Raw genomic sequence first — 17,648 nt, 5'->3', positions numbered from 1 at the left:
ACTGTTCTCAGTGCTTCATGTGTATTAACTCACAACCCTAAGACACAGATACAGTTATCCCTATTCTACAGATGAGGAAACTGAGGCATTTTCTCAAGGTACTTTCTCAAGATTACGCACAGTACATAGTAGAGTTGAGTCAAACCCAGACAACCTGGACTCAGACTCCATGCTTCTGAAGACCACTCTACTGCTTCTCTATCATGGGAGACCAAAAAAGAAAACACAAAATGCTAACAAGACCAGAAGAACAGAATGGGTGAAAGCCACCAGATCAAACAAGTTGTCAAACTTTTATAATTAAAAATAAATAAGTATGTGTAATTATTTTAAAATATGGTGATAGACTTGCCAAGTACATCAGCCAAAACCTGGGTCAACTAGCAATTGGAACCAGTTTAAAGGAGCCACAAACAAGAGAAGAACTGCATAAACTATAAGAGATCCATTAGAATGCTATATAAGCATTAAAAAAATTACACTTTAAAGGAATATCACAGTGAATCACTCACAAATAAAATGTTAAATGAAAAAGCAAGCACAAACTTATTTACATATCATGAGCCCAATTTTTAAAATATTATATTACATACAGAAGACTGGAAGGAGCAACATAAAAATGTGGTCATCTCTAGGTGTTTTGAATTATAGATGTTTTTATTTTCTACCTGTACCTTTTAGTATTTTCCAAATTCTTTTTTCTGGCTGTGCCACACGGCATACAGGATGGATCAAACCTGTGCCCCCTGCAGTGGAAGCACAGAGTCTTTTTTTTTTTTAATTAATCAACTTATTTATTTATTTTTGGCTGTGTTGGGTCTTTGTTGCTGTGAACATGGGCTTTCTCTAGTTGCAGAGAGCGGGGCCTACTCTTCGTTGCGGAGCACAGGCTTCTCATTGCGGTGGCTTCGCGGAGCACAAGCTCTAGGCGCGCAGGCTCAGTAGCTGTGGCGGATGGGCTTAGTTGCTCCACAGCACGTGGGATCTTCCTGGACCAGGGCTCGAACCTGTGTCTCCTGCATTGGCAGGCGGATTCTTAACCACTGTGCCACCAGGGAAGCCCGAAGCACAGAGTCTTAACCACTGGATGGCCAGGGAAGTCCCCCAAATTCTTAATGATGCGGGAACACATAAAAAGTTTCTAAATACTCTTTTTTTCTGCCTAAAAAGGCAAGTTACCCTTTTTTTCAAATAAGGAAACACTATTTTTGTTTGTTTGTTTATTTATTTACTTAGGCTGCGCTGGGTCTTCGTTGCTACGCGCGGGCTTTCTCTAGTTGAGGCGAGCGGGGGCTACTCTTCGTTGTGGTGCGCAGGCTTCTCATTGCGGTGGCTTCTCTTGCTGCGGAGCACAGGCCCAGGCACGAGGGCTTCAGTAGTTGTGTCACATGGGCTCAGTAGTTGTGGCTCTCGGCTCTAGAGTGCGGGCTCAGTAGTTGTGGCTCTCGGCTCTAGAGTGCGGGCTCAGTAGTTGTGGCTCTCGGCTCTAGAGTGCAGGCTCAGTAGTTGTGGCGCACGGGCTTAGTTGCTCTGTGGCATGTGGGATCTTCCAGACCAGGGATTGAACCTGTGTCCCTGCATTGGCAGGCGGATTCTTAACTACTGCGCCACCAGGGAAGTCCTCAGAGTCCATACTTTTACAAGCTCCCCAGGTGATTCCTATGCATGTTAAAGTTCAGGAAACATGGTCTAGACTCTAGAGCAGTCAGCTGAGAAGGGACCCAATATTCTGCATCTCTAACAGGTTCATAGGTAATGTTGATGCTGCTGGTCTGCAGACCATGCTTTCAGGAGCAAGGGTCTATTGCAGGAGGAGTTGGCAAACTACAGCCTGCAGGCCAAACCCAGACAGCTACTGGTTTTTGTTTAAAAAAAAAAAAAGTTTTGTAAAAGAAGAATAAACACAGCCAAGTTTATTCGTTTACATTTTGCCTTTGACTGCCTTTGAACTACAACACAGAGTTGAGCAGTTGCAGCAGAGATGTATGGCCTACAAAGCTTTCCTATCTGACCGTCTACAAAAAAACGTTTACCAATCTCTGGTATAGATGACTTAGTCTTAAAAGTACATAAATGTGTTGTATAAATGAACTCATTTTTATATATCAAAAAAGCATAAAAATCACTTTCTTCCAGTTCTACTACCCCTTCTTAGGAAAAGGGCTATAAAACTGGCAACATTATGCAAATGTTTCTACTGGCTAATTTCAACTGTTATTTAAAAGTTTTATGCCTTCCATACTCCAAATAGGAATTTCATACAATCATTTCCCAAGTACGTGTTTCATATAATCATGCTTGGATTTCATCAAGGCTATAATTTCCTGAAACCAACCAGTACCTCAGGGACCAAATACTGTATCTGGGTTTCTAAAATTACTACAATACATACTGAGTTTCTACTTTTACAGTGCTATTCTAAAAAACTGTGACCTACTGTATAGCACAGGGAACTCTACTCAGTACTCTGTAATGACCTCTATGGGAAAAGAATCTAAAAAAGAGTGGATATATGTATATGTATAACTGATTCACTTTGCTGTACAGTAGAAACTAACAACATTGTAAATCAACTATACTCCAATAAAAAATTAATTAAAAAAAGAAAACTATGTGAAAGTCCACTTCAGAATTCTGGTGCATAAAGAGATAGTGGCAGCACATAGGAGTTCCAAATATCAACCACTGAGTCCCACAAAACAAGACAGGACAAAAGAAAGACATTCGCTTTGTTAAGATGTAGTCTCCAGCGTTCTCTACACAGAGAAGCACCAGCCGCAAGTCCACGGAAGTCAAACTAAAAAAATCAAATCATTCAATTAAAAAAAGGCCCACAAGTTAGAGTGGTCCAACTAAGGAGGTTCCAAGAAACAAAGTGTACCAACAGACACTTTAGATTATTAGTTTATATTTTCCTTTGCTTAATTTCACCCTTGGTTTATTCTCCCCACCCCAAAATCCCACCATAAAAGATTGCCTTCCCCCATCAAGTTTATACTCTTGAGATATTTATACAGTTGTGTATTCCTGCTACCTTGGTTCAGCCAAGTTATGCAATTTTCATTTCTATCCGTTCCTCATCCGTCAGCCCCTCCAGTCTCTTAATCATTCCTGTGGGTCTTCTGTGAACTCTCTCCAGCTGGTCCCCAGCGATCTGGTAATGAGGTGCCTCCAACTGACTGCAGCCTTCCAGGAACAGCCTCGTTAGTCAGAACAAGATGAGCTCACCCTCCTCGGTTCCGTGACATAATACTCCTGACTAGACTATCCCCCAAAACAGAAAGCTAGAATGCTGCTGTATTAGACTATAACCCCATTCCATGCTCCCCAGATGTGGGCATTGGGGCATGCCAGAATGTGCTAGAAGACAGAGGATAAACGGACACATTCCCACTGCGTCTAGTTATTAGAGGATGAGGTAGTGGGGAGAAAAAATATTCTCATGTTAAAACAAACTCATAGATAATAAAATAGAATGCAAAATATGCAAGAATTCCTAAAGATAAAACATGAGTAGGTTCAAAACGTTCATATATATTTTGTAGTTGAGACAGAAAGGCTCCTTGGGGCTCTGTTCCCAGCCCCCAAAGGGTTACGTGCCCGCTATCCTCTACCATTAGAGGTACCTGAGCCGAAAATTTGGAAAAGCACTGCAACCCCCCCTCAACTGCTGATATACTACCCCGTTACCACCCATTTCATATACTCACATTTTATTTTTTCTGCTATGTTCCTCCATCCCTAGATATCTATATTTTCTCTTAGCTTAAAATTATTTGCTGGGCTTCCCTGGTGGCGCAGTGGTTGAGAGTCTGCCTGCAGATGCAGGGGGCACGGGTTCGAGCCCTGGTCTGGGAAGATCCCACATGCCGCGGAGCAACTGGGCCCGTGAGCCACAACTACTGAGCCTGCGCGTCTGGAGCCTGTGCTCCGCAACAAGAGAGGCCGCGATAGTGAGAGGCCCGCGCACCGCGATGAAGAGTGGCCCCCGCTCGCCGCAACTGGAGAAAGCCCTCGCACAGAAACGAAGACCCAACACAGCCAATCAATCAGTCAATAGAAATGCTGTAGAATTATTAAAAAAAACAAAAACAAAACCCTCAGGGGTTAGTTCTGTGAAACACTGCATACAATTATAAAAAAAAATTATTTGCTAAAACTTTGTGTTTTAGCAAATTCACTGTAGTTCACCACCAACATGTTTAGGTTCTTCTGTATCATTCATTCTTCATTCATTTCATACTTGTTGAGCATCTGTGGCATGCCAGACTGTGCTAAAAGCTAAGGTCACAAGAATAAATAAGACGGGGTCTTTTCTTAACCTCCACGAACCCTGTCCAATGTGGGAGCTGGACAATACAACGTAGCAAGTACCACAAAAGAGGAAAAAACAATATGTGGAGGGCAAAGGAAGGAGAGAAGTAACTTTGCCTGAGTGGGGAAGTGTTCACATGAGTGGCAAAGGGGCTATTACTTAAGAATGAGTAAGCATGTGCCAGGCAGAAAGAAAAAAAAAAAGTACCACTATCCTAGGTAGAAGCAACAACATAAGTAAAAGTACTGAGTCGAGAGAGAGTGATAAAAAGTTAAGCATTACAAAAGCAAAGTGTTTAGAAAACCACCTGGGCCATACAGGGTGACTGATTCTAAGTACAGTACAGTGCAGTGGTCAAGAGCATGAATCTCACAACGAAGCAATCCTGGACAAGCTACTTAGCTTATCTTCAGTTGCCTCAGATATAAAATGGAGATGCACCGAGAAAAGAAAGGAATTCAGCTGCGCTTGGGAAGCAAGACTTGGAATATAAGGGAAGGGAGGACCAGCTGAGACTGGTAACTAGACCCAGGTGACTTGGGACCACACGAGAGCCCTGGGGGATACGGCTTTATGTGCAAACCAAGCTGTGGGGTTGCCAGGTTATGATGGTGATTTATGCCCAAGCAGCCCAACCCAAATAAATGAGGAAGATGGCACAGAGTGTACCTGAGGGAACTTGGTTCAGCCAAGTTATACAGTTTTCATTTATATTCATTCCTCATCAGGAAAGATGAGAGATCCAGAGAAATCTCATTTGGAAACAACCACAGCAACAATCCAAAATAATAAGCTTTCTGGATTCCTTTTTCAAGTATAATGATAAAAAGAAGAATCCACCTGCACTGAGAACTTACTATATGCCAGCACTGTTTGAAGTGTTTCATATATTATCTCATTTAACTCTCACAGCAACCATATAAGGTAACCACATTATTATGCATATTTTAGAGATTAGGAAACAGAGGTACAGACAGCTCAAACAACTTGTCTGTAGTCACTAAGCTGACAACTGAAGGAACCAGGCAGTGTGATTCCAGAGCCTACCCTCTTACCCAGGAATACTGATGCATCAAGAAGAACCTCCAAAAAGGGGCGGGAGGGAAAGACATTCTTGGGATAGGAAGAATGAGAGCTCAGAAATATTTAACTTGTAATTTTAAAGGAATATGACTTCTTTTTATTAGACTCTAAGCAACAATGACAACAAAACTACAAGAGATTTTTTTTTTTTTTTTTTTTTTGCGGTACGCGGGCCTCTCACTGTCGTGGCCTCTCCCCTTGTGGGGCACAGGCTCCGGACGCGCAGGCTCAGCGGCCATGGCTCACGGGCCCAGCCTCTCCGCGGCATGTGGGATCCTCCAGGACCGGGGCACGAACCCGTGTCCCCTGCATCGGCAGGCGGACTCTCAACCACTGCGGCACCAGGGAAGCCCCAAGAGATGTTTTTTAACTAAGGGAGTAAGAGGATCACACATTTAAAAAGAAGTAACTCTGGGGGCAATGTGAAAGAGACTCTGAAGAGAAAGACAGATCAATGGCTGAGAGACAAGAGGATACTGGTCCAAGGGAGCTACTAGGCACTGGCTGTGATGTAGAGAGGGAAGACTAGCATATGCTTTATTTCTGTTAGAAGCGACAGATTGGTGACCTGCAAGGCTGACAAGATCAGAGAGAGCAAGAAGCCAAGGACAAATCAGGATTTTCTATGCTTGGGAGCCTGGATGGATAATGGTAGAGAATTAAGGAGGCAGAGCAAATATGTAAGGAAAGTAATGAGTGCAGAACTGAACATGTTAAGTTTAAAGTGTCTATAGGATATCCAGTTGAGTATATCCACAAGATGAGTGGAAATCAGCATCTGAAGCTATAGATACCAGGATCCTGAGGGCAGTTAAAAGACATGGAGAATGGGAAAAGACTGCCAGAGAAAGGAGGCAGACCAAGAAAAAGACTAATCATAGAAGCCTGAGGGGATCAACGTTAAATATACCCTGCCCTTGCCCCCCAAAAAGAGCTAGCAAATCAAAATGAGAAGAAACTCAGAGGAGAAAAATTGTATTGGGTTGTCCAAAAGGTTCATTTGTTTTTTTCCATAAGATGGCTCTAGCAGCACTTAGCTGTCTTTAACTTCATTTGAAACAATTTTGTTAGATTGTATGTGACAGCTGTCATATCAGTGTGCATTTAAAAAAAGACTTATCAAAATTGGTGATTTTTTTGTGTAGCCATTTTAACATTGAAGACAGAAGAAAAAAAGGAACATTTTCGGCATATTACGCTTTATTATTTCAAGAAAGATAAAAATGCAACTGAAATGCACAAAAAGATTTGTGCAGTGTATGGAGAAGGTGCTGTGACTAATCAAATGTGTCAAAAGTAGTTTGCAAAGTTTCGTGCTGGAGATTTATTGCTGGACAATGCTCCACTGTTGGGTAGACCAATTTAAGTTGATAGCAATCAAACTGAAACAATAATTGAGAACAATCAATGTTATATCACGCGGGAGATAACCGACATACTCAAAATATCCAAATCAAGAATTGAAAATCATTTGCACCAGTTTGGTTATGTGAATCACTTTGATGTTTGGGTTCCACGTAAGTTAAGAGAAAAAAAGCTTCTTGATCATATTTCTGCATGCAATTCTCTACTGAAACGTAATGAAAACGTTCCGTTTTTAAAACGAATTGTGATAGGCGATGAAAAGTGGATACTGTACAACAAAGTGGAATGGAAGAGATGGTGGGGCAAGCGAAATGAACCACCACCAACCATACGAAAGGCCAGTTCATCCAAAGAAAGTGACATTGTGTACATGGTGGGACTAGAAGGGAGTCCTCTATTATAAGCTCCTTCCGGAAAACCAAATGATTAATTCCAACAAGTACTGCTCACAACTAGACCAACTGAAAGTAGCACTCGACAAAAAGCATACAGAATTAGTCAACAGAAAATGCATAATCTTCCATCAGGATAACGCAAGACCACATGTCTCTTTGATGACCAGGCAAAAACTGTTAGAGCTTGGCTGGGAAGTTCTGATTCATCCGCTGTATTCACCAGACATTGCACCTTCCGATTTCCATTTATTTCGGTCTTTACAAAATTCTCTTAATGGAAAAAATTTCAATTCCCTGAAAGACTGTAAAAGGTACCTGGAACAGTTCTTTGCTCAAAAAAGATAAAAAGTTTTGGGAAGATGGAATTATGAAATGGCCTGAAAAATGGCAGAAGGTAGTGGAACAAAAGGGTGAAAATGTTGTTCAATAAAGTTCGTGGTGAGAATGAAAACTGTGTCTTTTATTTCTACTTAAAAAACTGAAGGTACTTTTTGGTCCACCCAATAAAAGTAATTTATTGGAGGCAAAAGGAAGTGACTATTTCTAGAAATTGATGGTCAACTGTATTAGACCGAGTAAAGATTTAGGCCAGAGGGGGAATTCAAAATCAGCCCTCAAGTTTTTTTTCCTTAGTTATTTAGAACTCTCATTCTCTGATCTAGCAACTTCTTCAAATAAAATTTGTATTTTATTTCCATCTGTTTTCATTAATAATATTAACCTCAACTTGACCCAACACTGATAACTAGTAAGCTCTTTGCAACTCAGTTCAGTGATATTATTATTTCAAAATTATTTTAATGCCTATAACAAATTCAGATCCAAACTAATTTAAATCCATTCTCTAATCCTATATAAATGACTGGTTAAAAAAAATCTCTTGTCAAATCTCTTGTCAAAATCAGTTTCACTGAAGTATAATTTATATCTAGTAAGTCACCAATTTAGAGCATACAATTAAGAGTTTTGACAACTGTATAAGGTTATGATATAAAATACAATCATGATACAGAACATTTCATCATCCCCAAAAGTTCCCTCATGATCCTTTGCAGTCAGCCCCCTCCTCCACCCTCCTGCACAACCACTGATGTACTTTCTTTTGCTATAATTTTGCCTTTTACAGAATGCCACAGAAATGACATCACATAGAAAATGTAGTCTTTTGTGTGTGACATAACACTTTTGAGCTCCATACATGCCATTACTTGTATCAGTTGTACATTCCCCTTTACTGCTGGTAGTAGTCGTCCATTATGTGGACGTACAACAATTTGTTTATCCATTCACCAGTACAGGACATTCTATCCAGGCTGGGGCTATTATGGGTATACATTCAAGTACAAGTGTAATGTGGACACACGTTTTCATTTCTCTTGGGTAAACAGCTAAGAGTGGGATTGCCAGGTCGTGTGGTTAGTATATATTTAATCTACAAGAAACCGCCAAACTGTTTTCCAAAGCGGCTGTACCACCTTGCACTTCCACCGGCAATGTATGGGAGGTCCCGTTACTATACCCACTTATGCTTGGTATTAATCTTTTAAATTTTACCCATTCTAATAGGTGTGAAGTGGTATCTCACTGTGGTTTTAATTTCCCTAAGGACTAACAATATTGAATATCTTTTCATGGGCCTGTTGGCTATTTATAAAGCTTCTCTGGTATCCAAATCTTCTGCCATTTTAAAAAACTGAGCTGTCTTCTTACTACTGAGTTGTAAGAGTTCTTTATAAATTCTGAATACAAGTCCTTTATTAGATATACATTCGGCAAATATTTTCTGTGGCTTGCTTTTTCATTTTCTTAAGTGTTGTTTAAAGAGTAACAGTTTCTAATTTTCCTACCTTGATGAAATCCAACTTATTAATCTTTTTCTTCCTTTTATAGTTTGTGCTTTTTCATGTCTTATTTCTTTAAAAAAATCTTTGCCTAACTCAACGTCACAAAGATTTTCTTCTGTAAGTTTTACCTAAAAGTTTTGCATAAGAAAATCTCTTGTCAAAGTTTTCTTTAAATTTTTATTTATTTGTTTGTTTATTTATGGATGCATTGGGTCTTTGCTGCTGCACGCAGGTTTTCTGTAGCTGGGGCAAGCAGGGGCTACTCTTTGTTGCGGAGCACAGGCTCTAGGCGCGCGGGCTTCAGTAGTTGCGGCACGCGGGCTCTAGAGCACAGGCTCAGTAGTTGTGGCACACGGGCTTAGGTGCTCCGCGACATGTGGGATCTTCCCAGACCAGGGCTCGAGCCCGTGTCCCCTGGATTGGCAGGCGGATTCTTAACCACTGTGCCACCAGGGAAATCCACTGTCAAAGTTTTTAGCAAGGTTTTTAAAGAAACACCTGCATTCCATTTATCTCATCATTAGTCACACAGTTTTATTATCCCTTTGTTTCTTTCAAAATCAACTTCCCACATTAAGAACCACTATTTAAGTTATAGTCTATTTCAGAATTGGAAAGACTTTTATCTTTTAACAGATGTTCCACTTCTTCAATCTAATAAATGGCATTTCTAAATGTAGGCAAGATCTTAGTCCCTCAGTTCTCCTCAAATGACATAAAATTTCTGGACCCCTGATGCTTGTTTTTAAAAGTAATTCTACATTTCTTAATTCAATGTGGATTCCATTACATCAGTCTCTTTCAAATAATCCAGAGTTCTTCAGATTCAAAATTAAATGAATAGTATATATAAAACTATTCTATGCCCCCTGGAATAGAGAATAGTTCAAAGTAGGAGAAAGGTATATAAAGCTAATGTTAGTAAAACAGGGAGAAATGAAACAAGAAATTATCATTGCTCATTTTGTAACTTCATGGGATGTCTGGAGAAAAACAAAGTAGAAGACCGGCTCATCTCTGTCCCTATCACAGTCTTTACTCTAAATCAAGAAAATAGCAGCATTATTTACAACTCCCTCCTACCCTGATGTTTTTTCTATTTACCAAGCTGACTCTACTGTGCCCAATCCACAGATTTAGAACAGGCCCCTGTGTTCCCATACCATGGCAGCTTTTACGCTTAGGTGACCCTGGGCCACCGAATCTTGGCTGTAATGGGAAAAATTTTAAACTAATTCTCTGAATCTGACAAGCCGTCTCCCTCAATAAGTCTAGGAAGTTTTTATTTCATTAACTGTGCATGAAGTGGCAGGCAAACAGCCAGATCTACAGCCCAGTGGGGTGAAACTGGAATTGTCACACATATACTCAAAAGCTAACACAATTTCTAACTCTACTACCATCTATTACTTTCAGTTCTACTCTTATTTTTTAAGGAATATAAATTATTTATATAATCAGAAGAAAGAGGAACCTTAAATGAATACTTTATAGTTCCTTGTTTAAAATTCTGGGAAGAAAAACTCAACTAGCCACAGAAATGACAACTTAAGATGGCTCAAACTGAAGGAGAAACTCAACACTTATGGTATTCAAAACAAAACTTCTGTTGACCTAATAATCAATGTTACCAAACAAGGGTTTATTAATTTCTTCAAATGTGTATTAAGAACCTATTACATGGGGCCTCCCTGGTGGCACAGTGGTTAAGAATCCCCCTGCCAATGCAGGGGATACGGGTTCGAGCCCTGGTGCGGGAAGATCCCACATGCCACGGAGCAACTAAGCCCATGCGCTACAACTACTGACTGAGTCTGCAATCTAGAGCCCGTGAGCCACAACCACTGAAGCCCATGCGCCTAGAGCCCATGCTCTGCAACAAGAGAAACCACAGCAATGAGAAGCCCATGCACCGCAACAAAGAGTAGCCCCCGCTCACCGCGACTAGAGAAAGCCTGCACACAGCAACGAAGACCCAACACAGCCAAAAATAAATAAATTTTTAAAAAAAGAACCTATTACATGCCAAGCAATATGTTGGATGCTTAGGATTCCAAAATAAGATAGTCCCTGACCCCTTAGAAACAATCTAGTAAAGAAGACAGACAAGTAAATAATTGGTGATAGTTCCATATAGTAAAATCTATGAGGTGGGGCTTCCCTGGTGGCGCAGTAGTTGAGAGTCTGCCTGACAATGCAAGGGACACGGGTTCGAGCCCTGGTCTGGGAGGATCCCACATGCCGCAGAGCAACTGGGCCCGTGAGCCACAACTACCGAGCCTGTGCGTCTGGAGCCTGTGCTCCGCAACAAGAGAGGCCGCGATAGTGAGAGGCCCGTGCACCACGATGAAGAGTGGCCCCCTCTTGCCACAACTAGAGAAAGCCCTCGCACAGAAATGAAGACCCGACACAGCCATAAATAAATAAATAAAGCAAACTGTCAACAAGTAAAAATAAATAAACACTATTAAAAAAAAATCTATGAGGTGAACACACAGTGTTAGTGGAGGCTGGGAAGGGACCCTCAATCAGGATCAGCTCTTAAGCTTCTCAGGAAACTTCACACCACTCTCCTGGGAGCAAAGCCAACTCTCCCACTGAATTAACAGTGCTCTGGGAATCAAAGGCTACAAAACACTACCTATGTGGTATTGTTTATTCTCATGGTCAATGACTTTCTCTCCTCAGCACTGGTCAGAGGGGATTATTGGACCACATACATGGCACAGAAAAAGCTCACTGGAAACCCTAATTTATCAAAATTACACATGATCTAAATGCAGTGTGGTATCCTGGAACAGAAAAAGGGTATTAGTGGAAAATTTTATGAAATCTAAATAAAGTCTGTAGTCCAATGTCATACCAATGTTAATTTCTTAGATGTGACAAAATGTACCGCGATTATGTAAGACGTTAACATCAGGGAGAGATCTGAGTGAAAGGTATACAGGAACTTGCTGTACTATTTTGCATCTTTTCTATGAACTTAAAATTTTTCCAACGTAAAATCTGGTTTTAAAAAAAGTACATATGGTTCCACACTTTACATTCTCACTCCCCCTTAGGATTCTGATCATGCCTCCCTAGTCACTGCCCCAGTTTAGGTAATGCTTGGTTAAAACGTTGTTTCAAAACATTTTCGATCCTTTTCTATGGATATAAACCATTTATGCAGCCCAGTTGGGTTTCCTTCTTCACCAAGATATGAAAAACTAGATCACACTGGGGAGGTTTTAACTGTTTTCCTAACAGTTTCACCACATACACCAAGGGGTATCCTTGGAGTTAAACTTCCCTAAGTGGACAAGACAGGGGTTTAAAATAACCTGGGCTGGATCTATGGATAAAAACAAAGGGACACAACAGAAATGTATTTTGTATATTCTTAGAATATCTTTACCTGATCTCTGATCAAAAAGAATAATGAATAGAAAACACAATGAAAGCACAGGAAGGACTTTTCCAGAAGCCTACAGCAAACTTAATCTCTCACGTCATTGACCAAGATTGAATTACATTTTCTTTCCTAAATTAGAGACTGGTAAAGACGGATGGAATTATTCTTAGCCAACCAGCCCCATCCTTTGGCGTGAAGAGGTGGTTGGCTTTCCCTGAAGCACGTGGCTGCAAGGGAGGAAAGAGAATACATGGAAAAAAGTCTGTTAGGAGGAAGGAGGAAATGGATGCTAGGGGTAGGGAGGTGTGGAGATCAACCAAAAGAATCCTCTGCACTTTTATATCCACAGTATGCCAGCATTTAAGGAACTTTAAAATGTAAAAGCAACTTTTACTATGTAATTACTTTTACTAGCACTTGTGTTTTCTCTTGCTTTGTCAAAGTTCTTGGGGTGGACATGGGAGCTTATACAAGTGCCAAAAAAAGACAGAGAATTAAGTATGGCTAGTAGGTTTCTATGAGTAGTGGGCTTAGTGTCTGTTGGGTGGGTTATGTGGGGGTACCAAATTCATGTTCCTTGTATGGTTCTAGTGGAATCAGATGGCCTTGCAGACATACAGAAGCATAAAGACAGGTCATCTACTTAAGCCAATCCCAATTTTTCAAAACAGAAATGTATTTTAAATGCTTTTTAAAGTGTTTTATTTCACTTTGTCTTTAAGGCTAGTCCAAAAGGAACTAGCATTTGTTAAAGGATAAAAATAGATTGATATGGGCTCCCCTGGTGGTGCAGTGGTTGAGAGTCTGCCTGCCAATGCAGGGGACACGGGTTTGTGCCCCGGTCCGGGAAGATCCCACATGCCGTGGAGCAGCTGGGCCCGTGAGCCATGGCCGCTGAGCCTGCGCATCCGGAGCCTGTGCTCCGCAACGGGAGAGGCCACAACAGTGGGAGGCCCGCGTACAGCAAAAAAAAAAAAAAAAAAAAGAGGGATATGCCTTGGGAAGAGAAAGTAGAAACTACACAGGGATATTGTATAAGATCTTAGAGTACCTAAGCAGGAAGGGATCTCAAAATCATTACTAAACCATTCAATCTTTTAATAAAATTTATTGTGGGACTTCCCTGGTGGTCCAGTGGCTAAGACTCCATGCTCCCAATGTGGGGACCCGGGTTAGATCTCTGGTCAGGGAACTAGATCCCACATGCCGCAACTGAGTTCGCATGCCACAATCAAAAGATCCTGTGTGCCGCAACTAAAGACCCAGCACAGCCAAATAAATAAATAAATAAGCAAACAAATAATTAAAAAAAATTTATTGTGTTAGTATTTTTAAAAATACAATAAACAGGACTTCCCTGGTGGCACAGTGGTTAAGAATTCGCCTGCCAATGCAGAGGACACAGGTTCAAGCCCTGGTGCAGGAAGATCCCACATATCGCAGAGCAACTAAGCCCATGTGCCACAACTACTGAGCCTGTGCTTTACAGCCTGTGAGCCACAACTACTGAGTCCATGTGCCACAACTACTGAAGCCCGCGTGCCTACAGCCCGTGCTCCGCAACAAGAGAAGCCACCGCAATGAGAAGCCCACGCACCGCAATGAAGAGCAGCCTCCACTCGCGGCAACTAGAGAAAGTCCACGTGCAGCAACGAAGACCCAACGCAGCCAAAAATAAATTAATTAATTTTTAAAAATACAATGAACAGATGTTAATAATTAGCATCTCAACACCAACAGGCAAACTGCACTGAAATGAATGCTTCAGGTAAAAGCCCTGAGAAACATGATAACCAATTCCTCAACTATTCAAAGTAACAAAAATTCATATTAAAATCATATGGTGCTGTTTCCAATTCAGGATAAATGAAAAGACATATAGCTACCATAACTGTTTGGTTTCTAATATCTAAACGATATCACCTCTTTCTACTAAACCATAATTTGTAGTACAGGCTTCAAGAGTCCCTTCAGGAAAATGTCATGGTGACATAACACCATATCAAGTCTCAGGCATGCTCACACATACCCACAATAAGGTTAAACAACCTCAAAACTTTGGAAACTGCTATACAAAAGAATGTTAGTGAAGGCTAAGCATTCATAAACCCTTCAAAAGGCAAAGAAACCAAAGAAAGATAACTAAAATCTACACTTAAGCTATTTAATGACTAAAGTCATTTAAAAGGTAAACTGATCCATTAAGGTTATAAAATTTGATCTGTTATATGGTATGTTACAGTGTTAAATAAATATTACACAACACTACTCTGACCTGAACCACTACCAGAAAGATGAAAAAGTAGAATAATTCCTCTAAAATATTTCAATTTGCATATCTGTTCAACCACCTACCATAATTTATCTGTACACAAGTCTTTCTCCAATACAGGCCTGAACTTTTTAAGAGTAACCAGCACATTGCCTGGAGCAGAATGGGCCCCCAATAAATGCCTTCTGAATGAATGAACATGCAGCGGTAATGTACTTCTGAGGTATACTTACGAACCAATTCAATATCGATACCTTAGGAGTAGGGAATGCTATACACACATGCTACCATATTTAGAGGCAGTCAAGCTAACTGAAAAATAACTAACAGCAACTAACGTTTGTTGGGAGAAAAACTCGTATCACATGAGACATAAAAATAAGTGTAAAAACTGTAACTTGAAAAGGAAGAAAATACCTGTGAATTTTTTTTTCTCTTAATGGCCACAAAAGTGAATCTACCTCTAACTTTCTAACATTGAAATACAAGATGTTGGAATCTTTCATCATCCAAAATTTTATATAGAAATTTGTTAACAACTTAACATTAGTAAGTTAGACCAATTGGTGAATGGAATGAAGTCCAAGCCCAATTATATGTTCAAACTGTGGGTCGACTGCCTTGAACAATTCTTTCGCTTCAAGACTGCAGAAAAGTACAAAACAACCTCTTGACTGCTGAGAAGGACTAAAATTATTTCTTTTTCTCACAAGTATGTAATCAAAAGCAATTACTTTCTGCTCCCACCCAACACAAAACACCATCTCCCCCTCCCATCACCATCAAAATATGCTATAGAATATCTGAGTACTTTAATCTTAGACCATAAGAATCTCAGATTGCAACAAGATTACAATGCAACAAAACATATTTTTCTAAGTATGGTCTCATCCCCCATGGTGTTCCTACATTAATTTAGCTCCCTATCAAGTTTTAAGAATCAAGGAAATCAGAAAAGTCTCAGAATAGATATTACAAACTGCTTTTTTTTTAATGTATTATTGTTCGTGGATTCCAAAATTCAGGGTACACATTACCAAAGGAGTGTTTTTCTGTCAATGCCTGAATTTAAATGCAAATGACTATTTAATTATATGCAATTTTCCCTCTGAACCTATATATAACACTAATCAGTCTCCAAATGTTTAAAACAAACACACCAATCATGTTTACTTAAGAAGCTAATTGCCTAATCACCAAGAGGTTCTAATGCATCGAAAAAGTGGTGGCTATCATATCACCATGACAGCTTGGCAGAAAGGCTGTTCCCGAAAGATTAGGAACTTCTAGTAACCACAAATGGGGTAAAGCAAGAGGCACATACAGTATCTGTAGATGCTCCCATAATAAAATTATTTCCATATCAAAAATTCAGAGCCTACAAAGTCAGATATGTGCCCTACAAAGCTATCTAAATGCACGCGTGCCTAAAAGAGGAAGTAGAAGTAGGAAGAAAACTGTCTACTCAAATCAACACAAGAAATCACCCTGCAATTGAGCTTTTCAAGAACTGAAAATGTAATAAAGTTTCTGAGGTTATCAACACATTCAAGTTCCAAATTGAGCAACTATATTAAAATACACAATTGGCATACTCTGACAGAAGACACACAACAATAACAGAAAACACTTTAATAGGGTTTAGTCGTGCTAGGAACTTCAACTAATTTAGTCTTGATTACATCCCTGTAAGACAGATACTATTCATTTTACAGGTAAAGAATCTGAAGCTCAAATAAAATCACCCAATTACAAACAACTAGTAAGAGGCAGAACAGGGATTTTTAGTTCCACCAGTTAGGCTCCAAATTTCATGTTAATATACTATATTTCATAGTAAGGCTTATGCTGCAATGGTCAGCTTTTTTTTTTTTTTTAACCTCATAACCTTTTTGGATTTCAAACACTAGGACAGCTTTGTGCAGTAAGTTAAGTACAGACTTTGGAATCAAACAGACCCAAACAAACCCCTGAACAAAGTCTGAGCCTCAGCTTCCCCATATGTAAAAAGAGGGTACTGAAGTTATTGTGAAGGTCAAAGAAGGTAATATAATTAAAGTGCCAAATACAGTATGTAAGATCGGGGTTCTTAACTTAAAGCGCAGACACCTAGAGGGTTCACGGATGGGCTTCAGAGTCCAAGAGTCTCATAATTGTATGGCAAATGTTGTATGTGTACCCATTTGTTAAAGAATAGTCCGTGGATCTCCGAAAGGTTAAGAACCACCAGAGTACCTAGGAGGTACTCAAAAAATGGAAGCTATCTTTCCCTTTTTGTTCTCAAAAACTCTACCTTTTCCATTATAGATGACACACCAAGCCTTCACAATACATGTTAATTATTTCCCAACATTTTCCTGGCTTGGTAACTAGTAACATATGCAAGCTTATGCCTCAATTTTCTATAGACAATCTAAAGAAGGCCCTCAAACGCTGCTCCATCCCTCGCTTCACCGAGATGAATACACGGTAATCACTCGGGGGAGAATCATGAGGATCGGGGGAGAATCATGAGGATCGTCCACCTGGCTACACCAGGCACAATGCCGGCTGGGAGAACCAAGTAGGAACCAGAGCCTCCGAGTAGCACGATAAAGACCTGATGCCCCAGCGCTGAAGGATGAGGAGAATGTGTTTCCCCAAGCTACTGGGCAACCCAGAATTTCGTCCCCCCTACCCTTGCGCTACCTCTCTCTGGAACTCTAGTGCAGTCAGGTCTTCTGGGCTCTGCCCCGTGCTGGAGAGATGCAACAGAGAAACATTACCCGAGCAGGGGATGCAGCACGGCGAAGTCCCAGCTCTGCTACCCTGGGAGGCAGCTGCAGCACCAGCAGAAAACCGTCCCTCGACCCTCCCCAAGAAAACCCAGCACAGAACACTCCCTGGGTCGGGAACCGGCTTGGGCTTTTCCGTTGCCCAAAACGGCTTCCGCTTCCGGGCTAGCCTTTGCCGGAAGCGCTATACGGCTGACGCAAAA

The 17,648-nt window shown here is 40.6% G+C and overlaps 1 protein-coding gene across 3 annotated transcripts in view; it reads right to left on the bottom strand.

Annotated features, from left to right (window-relative positions):
- The window catches only part of AREL1 (apoptosis resistant E3 ubiquitin protein ligase 1), a 43,723-nt gene extending 26,156 nt beyond the window's left edge, over positions 1-17,567 (bottom strand). For all 3 annotated transcript variants that reach the window (XM_082844088.1, XM_082844091.1, XM_082844090.1), the window contains exon 1: positions 17,437-17,567. The gene's annotated coding sequence lies outside the window, so the exon portion shown is untranslated. The remainder of the gene's footprint in view (positions 1-17,436) is intronic.
- Between the last annotated feature and the right edge of the window lie 81 nt (positions 17,568-17,648).

This window comes from Leucopleurus acutus (assembly GCF_964270905.1).
Source record: "Leucopleurus acutus genome assembly, chromosome: 1".
Lineage (NCBI taxonomy): Eukaryota > Metazoa > Chordata > Mammalia > Artiodactyla > Delphinidae > Leucopleurus > Leucopleurus acutus.
Note: the sequence above shows the minus strand (reverse complement) of the source record. Positions and strands in the feature narration are given on the sequence as shown.